Source organism: Gracilinanus agilis, chromosome 4 (assembly GCF_016433145.1).
Source record: "Gracilinanus agilis isolate LMUSP501 chromosome 4, AgileGrace, whole genome shotgun sequence".
Taxonomy (NCBI): Eukaryota; Metazoa; Chordata; class Mammalia; order Didelphimorphia; family Didelphidae; genus Gracilinanus; species Gracilinanus agilis.
The window spans coordinates 55,347,997-55,355,778 of NC_058133.1; positions in this window are offsets into that span (position 1 = coordinate 55,347,997).

Consider the following 7,782-nt stretch of genomic DNA (forward strand, 5'->3'; position numbering starts at 1 on the left):
GAGGAAGAGTTCTTAGGATATCTTTCCTAAGCAGTATGGCTTGTCTTATCTCCTTTGTTGATCAATGTAGCCCACATCTTGAAAAAGTACTATGTATGATTACTTCTATGTACTCTGTAATACTTTGTACATAATACTATGTACAGAATACATTTTACTATATAGTACTATGTATGGACTACAGAAAGGGATCTTTTCTTAATACATCTTACTAATGATTATGAATGAACTCTGAATCATGAATTACTAATGAACCTGGATTTCAATAAAAGATTTCACCAGTGTTACTCTGACTTATGAAAGCAAAATTAATTTTTTAAAAAAGGAGCATAGTTTCAAAGTGAGGAGGTATAATACAATATTCTTTGCAAATTTTGTTGGAATTTGAATACTTCTTGAATGAGAAAATAAGTTATTTTAATAAATCTAAGAGAACTCTAATTTCTAGAATCAAAGAAGTTTAAAAAATGTTTTATTGCGTATGCTAGATGGCTTGCTTTTTATCATTTGAAGGTAGGGCTTAGGTTTTCTGTTTTATACTATACCATACAGGGTGGGCTTAATTAGACTGGAAGCTCCATGAAGGCAGAATCTGTGCTCCTTTTCACTTTTGTATCACGGTATCTTAAATTTAATAGATACTTACTAAATATTTTTTGAATTGAATTGAATTGAACAGGACCTCTTTTTAATTTTATTTTTTACCAAATTACATATAATAACAAATTTCTATACAAATTTTCCTAAGTTATATGATCTAACTTCTCTCCTCCCTTTCCTTCCCTCTCCCAGGGCTGGCAGCCGATTCAATTTGGGTTATATGTGAATTATCGTGCAAACATATTTCTATATTGTTCATTTTTGTGAGTGAGCAAAAGTCCATGCATCAGTCCATGAAGGTCTGTCCAGCTCTTTCCGAAATCATCCTAATCAGAACCTCTTGTTATCAGTGGGCTTTGGCTCTATCATTCTGGCTTCCTTGAGTTGAATAGTGAAAGAATCGTAGGTGTTGACAATGCATTGCCATTCAAACATCTTTTTTATTTCCAAGCCTAAAAATTACTGCTATTCTTCCCTATTCTTCCCTTAAATATCCTGGAAAGATATTTTTATTGATACTTTCTTCCCTTCCTCTTATTCTCTCTGTTCCTTTCTCTTCTTCCTTTTCTTTGCCACCTATTTATTGTACTCCCTCCTGTCCCATTTCTCTGATATCCTCTTTTTTTTGAGATCCTTCACTTTTACATTCCATCATGATCTTTTCCTTAGATGCATTACCCTAGAACTTGTAGTGGTTGAAACTGGATAAAAGGAGAGATGGATAATTAGGAAAGAGCATTTTTTTTACCTAAAAAATCTCTAGTTCTTTTTTCCATCTCAATTTTAGGTGCTTTGTACTATATAAAGCCTTACTAAAAAATCTATGTGGATTCAACAATTTATGCTTAGTAAAACCCCAATTATAACCATTCCTTAACCCCACCCACTCATCTACCTCCACAATCTCTCGAGAGACCTAGCAAGATGTTTTCATAGTATTAATAATAGTTATGACATAGACTAGTTGACAAGTGACTTCCGTTCAAAGTCTGATTTTTTTGGACCACCTTCAAACTTTTCCCCACTGGGTCCTTTCCCCCCTCCCTGACTCTTTTCTGGACTGAAATGCCTAACTTTTTTATTGTTTCCAGCTCCTACCTTCATAATCATTCATGAAGTGATGGATGCAGCAATGTATTTCTCTGGGATGGTATATAAAACCTATCAGACAAGTCATTTTTGAAAAATGAGACTGTGAAAAATGACTTTCTCCCCAAATTTGCATTTTACTCACTTGGCTTGGTGTTCATACCTAGGTTGGGCAGATTTTGTTCTTTGTTTTAATATAAGTAACACCAGCCCTAAAAAAGAAGCATATCCCAAGATCTTCCTGAACTAGATGGAAGGTAAAAAAAACCTGTGGAACATAGTATTGAGAATTGGATATCTACCCAGTTATGTTCTAGGTCAGTGATGGTGAACCTTGTGGAGACCAAGTGCCCAAACTGCACCCTCACCCATATGTGAGCTGCCTCCTTACCCCAGACAGGGGAGAGAGGAAATGCCCCCATTGAGCTTCTGGGTAGAGGGACAGGTGAAGTGAAAAATGTCCTCAGGTGGAGAGGAGCAGTGGAGCAGCCATCTCTGGCATGTGTGCCATAGGTTTGCCATCATGGTTCTAGGTTCTATATTGGATACAGATAAATTGAGAGGCTGTATTTTGTAGTGGATAGAGTTCTAGACTTGGAGTCGGGCAGACTTGTCTTCAATAATAATTCAGACATCTACTAGTTATATAATGCTGAGCAAATGACTTAATGAGTTAACATGTGCAAAGCACTTTACAAATCTTAAACTGCTATATAAATGCTAGCTATTATTATTGATAGGTATTTGCTATTATTACTTATGACTAAGACATGGCCTTTGCCTTCAGGAGGTTTATAGTCTGTTTGAAAGAAACAATGAAGGAACAATAGAATCTAGACCCCAATTTTGTAGTATGGACTCCGGGGAGTTCAGAAAAGGGTTGGATGGATGAGAAAAAAATGTATTGTCATTCTGCTTGTTTTCATCATTGTCATCATCCCCTCAGAAAACAGCTTCAGTAAGGGGACCATCAATTGTGAGAGCTGAATTAGACCTTACAGATCATTGAATCCAACACTCTCATTTGACAGATGAAGAAACTTGAGGCCTCTTGGAAAGGGGAAGTAGTTTTCTCAAAGCCCACATGTCTGAACTGGGATCAGAGCAGAGGGCTCTAAACTCTCAATTAAGCATTCTTTCTATTACACCATTTTCCAACCACTAGCCTGGAGATACATGAATTTTTAGGTTTTTTTGTTAAGGTGCTTCTAATATTGATTCATGAAACTGATATTTTTCAACTAATTGAGGATCTTATTCCCTAGGGATTTTTCTTTTAAGGATATTAACAATAACAGGAATGGCTAAGTAGTGCAATGGATAGTAACTTATCCGTTTACTTCAGTTTCCTCATCTGTAAAATGAGCTAGAGAAGGAATTGGCAACCTACTATGATATCTTTGCCAGGCAGACCCCAAATGCCGTCTTGAAGAATCAGATATGACTGAATGTCAAACAATAGCAGCAATAATTATATATAGAAATATTCACTACTTTAAAGCTTACAAAAATGCTTTCCTGTGAACATTGTGATCAGCATTGTTAATAATCAAATATTTAATACTAATAAAATTTATAAATATTCGATACTAAAATTTATAAATAAATATTTAATAGTAATAAATTAGTAATAATATTGTAAAGAAAGTATTATCCCATTTAATAAAAGAGGAGAAACTGAGGCACAAAGAAATGAAATTGTTTTCTTTGGGTCCCAAAGGGTTGGATCCAGGTCTGAAGTTTACTTCTTTTATCTCTAAGACCAGGGTTTTTTAGGATACATTTTATTGCCTTTCAAAATAATTTGTTGGAAAGGAGATTCCACCTTCAAAGGTCTTGTGGAGCCTGCCCAACACCATTACTGTGCCTCACTGCCCTGATCATTTCCCTTAAGTCTTGTAAAATTTAGAAGAATAATGAAAGGTACAAGCACAGCTGGCACCCAGCCCTACCCGTGCCTTCGAAAAGTTCTGGGCAATTCCCCAGCTTTGGGAGAAGAGAGTCTGGAGGTTCATACAAAAACTCCAGCTCTCTCTGGCTTGAGCAGCATTAAGAGCTATCTGAGCCATTGCTAATTAATCAGAAGCATGGAGGGAGCAGGCACTATGGTAGGAGCTGAGGATCCAAGGATGGTTTCCTCAAGAGATTGCATTTGGATATTTTAATGGAGGAGACAATGTGTGCCTGTTTTGTGTTTGTGTGTATAATAAAGTTGTGAATATGTGTTATGTGTATATATACAAAAACACACATAATAAACACGGCTCCATTAGAATGAAACCATATATGTATATGTGTTATCAACACATATTAACATGTGGGTTAATTAAGATATACGCAGCTATGTGTAAGCATGTGTTTGTATGTATAGACATAACATACATGTATAGGGCAGCTCCGGCAGCACAGTGGTCAGAAAGACTCATTTTTCTTGAGTTCAAATCTGGCTTCAGACACTTAGTAGCCTTGTGACCCTGGGCAAGTCCCTTAATCCTGCTTGCCTCAGTTTCCTCATTTGTAAAAGGAACTGGAGAAGGAAATGACAAACCACTCTAAGATCTTTGCTGAGAAAACCCCAAATGGGATCACAAAGAGGTGGACACAACTGAAATGACTAAACAACAGCAACTAATGTGTGTGACCCTGTGTATATGTGTGTGTGTGTGTGTGTGTGTGTGTGTGTGTATGGGACCTGGTAACCTTAGAGGAAAGGTTAAAGTGGTTGGGGGTGGGAGAGTGGGCAAAGACCACACAGGCCTGAAGAACATGACACTTGGGCTGAATGTTGAAGGAAACTGAGAATTCTAGTAGCCAATTTTCCATAGGCATGGAGATGGGAGATAAAGAATCCTGTGTGAAGATTAGCAAAAAGTAAATTTTGGGGGGCAGCTGGGTAGCTCAGTGGAGTGAGAGTCAGGCCTAGAGACAGGAGGTCCTAGGTTCAAACCCGGCCTCAGCCACTTCCCAGCTGTGTGACCCTGGGCAAGTCACTTGACCCCCATTGCCCACCCTTACCACTCTTCCACCTATGAGACAATACACCGAAATTAAGGGTTTAAAAAAAAAACCAAAAAACAAAAAACAAAAAAAAAAAAAGTAAATTTTGACTGGACTATAGAGTGTTTGGAGGTAAGAAATGTATAATAAAGCCAAAAATAACTGGGGAAGAGGCTGGGTTAAAAGCCTAGCAGAGAAATTCATGTTTTTTAATTTAATTATTAATTTATTAATAAGTAATAGTTTAACAAATTATAAATGAGAAATTTATATTCAAATATAAAGTTTAAATTCAAAGGTAACATTAGAATGTTTTTTAACTTATTAATTTATTACTAAGTAATAGTTTAATAAATTATAAATGAGAAATTTATATTCAAATGTAAAATTTAAACTCAAAGGTAACATTAGAATGTTTTTGACTTATTAACTTAGCAATAAGCAATAGTTTAATAAGTTATAAATGTGAATTTTATATTCAAATGTAGTTTAAATTCAAAAGGTAACATTAGAATGTTTTAAACTTATTTATTAATAAGTAATAGTTTAGTAAATTATAAATATTAAATATAAAAAGGCATTATAAATATATAACAAATGAATGTATTAATATAAATATTTAAAAGTAATAGTATTATTTATTAATTTCAAGGCAAAAAAAAACAGTAAGGGCTAGGCAATGGGGGTTAAGTGACTTGCCTGGTGCCACACAATTAAGAAGTATCTGAGGCCAGATTTGAATCCAAGACCTTCTATTCCTAGGACTGGCTCTCAATCCACTGAGTGACCTAGCTTCCTCTTGGAATGTTTTGAATGGAAAGGTGTCATGGTCAGAGCACTGCCTTAGGAAAATCACTTTGGTAATTCTGTGGAGAGTGGATTAGAGTGGGGAGATATTTCAGGCAGGAAGACCAATTAAGATGTTATTGCAAGAGCTGAAGGCTGAAAAATGGGGTGGTGGCTAGGTGGGTGCAGAGAACCAGCCATATATGTGAGAGATACGGCAGCTGTAGAAATGACATGTTCTAGTAATTGACTGGATATGTGGGGTGAGTGAGAATGAGGAGTCAAATAGGGTGCAATGGGGCATGGCCATGTTAGCAAAGGAATATTTGCTGATCCCCGTGCTTGCCTCTCTAGTAGGGTCAGTTGCTCGTGGTCACTCAGACATACCTTGCTCATCTCTATCTCCATGATTGGCCTCAGAGTTAATTAATCTTGTCCTCTCCTCTAGCTCCATTTTTTTTGGTGAAAATGAAATAAAAATTTATTGTCTCTATTATCTATTAGTCGTACAATTAATTTGTGTCAAAAAACAAAAACCAAGATCCATTTTGTAGTGACTCTTCAAGCCTCGGGTTTAGGTGCCTCTTCAAATTTGGGATCTTCACAAGTGAAAGTTGGGAATATATTCTAGCCTCCTTTCCCATATATCTGAGGCGTGAATACTTCCCTGTCCACATCTTGTTGATATTCAGGACCGATTTCCACAGATGTTCCAGCTGTCTGTCTTTTGGATTTATTTTCTTGAATCTTTTCTACAAAGAGTTTTGGAACAAGTTTATTGTTAAATGTAATAGCTGTGACAGTGATGTTCTTTTGCAAATACTGAAATTGCAGAATGAACAAGAGTTGAAAATATGGAGAGTCTGTTAAAAGCCTGGGGGATCCTGCCACAGTTTTCCTGGGTGCGGGGATGGGAATGACCTTGCCTGCCCTCCCTGGCCAGACCACTTAGCTGCAGTCATCTTACAGCCTGGTCTGGATGACATTATGGATGGGATTTCTAAAGGTAGACAGAGATAGAGATAGATCCATAGAGACAAAGACCAGAATATAATATAGCTCCTGAGGGACTTCATTGTGCTTACTTATCTCCAAAAAATATTTTTTCCTTTAATTTTTCCATTGCTTATGTATCCCATCCAACTTGTCAAGGCCCAATCCATCCATGAACTCTTTCTTCATTACTCTAGCCCACACTGACTTCTCCCTTCTCTGAGTCCCTCTAGGTCTAGGACTTATTGTTGCTACCCCAGTATTAGGGGGTATTTAATTGAACTATTCCTGAAAGGTTTCATGTGTGGAGAGGCATCTGGGTTTCTGTGGGAAGAGCATTGGCTCGAGGCCAGAAACTTGGATTGGAGGTCCATTTCTACTGCTGGACTTGGGCAAAGCCTCTTGATGCCTTTTCCCTCCAGGGTAAAATGGGAGAATGTGAAATTCCAGGAAGAGAATGTATAGACATTTCAAAGTGCTAAATAGCATTTTTAAAAGAATAAATATTATTCATATCATTTGTTTTTAATTTCATTTATATTCCTTAATGCATTTTTACTGACCCCCCCAACCCTTATCAAAAGAATAAAAATGAGGAGGAAAATCTGTTAAACAAAACTAACACACACAAATAACATTTATGTAACATGTAGCATTCAATACTCTCCTGAAAAAGAGTAGGTGAAACGCCTTCTCCTAGCTCAGGTTTGGGGCCAAACTTGCCTTGTAATTTCACAGAATTCATTTTTCTTGTTCATTTGTTGATCTTTTCATTTACATTGCAGATGTTGGTTTTTTAGTTCTGCTTATTCCATCTTCTTGTCATTTTGTTTTTAATGTTACAAATATTTACAGATTCTTCCAGCTCTGTGAGAGGGAACTTGTAACAAAGTAAAACCATTAAATAAAGTTAGTAATACAGTGACCTCATCAGAAAGGGTGAAAGGCACACAACATTTCACCCCATCTGCTTATGAAAAAGATCAACAGAAGGGTAGTTTTTCTTCCTTTTACCTCAACCTCATTGGCAAAGGAAAAAAAATCGGTGATAAATATGCATAATGAAACCCGATTTGGTCAAAGGCTATGCTGTATTCAGGAATCCCTATCTGTATTGATCTATCTCTAGATCCTTGTCAACCTCTACCTTTACTTCTGTCTCTGTCTTTATTTCTACCTCTGTCTCTCTGTCTGCTTGTGCCTCTACCCATCTCTGTTTCTATTCTCTCTCTACTTATATCTCTTTACCTATCTCTATTTCTATCTCTATCTATGTTTACTTCTTCCTTCCCTCCCTCCCTCTCTCCCTCCCTCCCT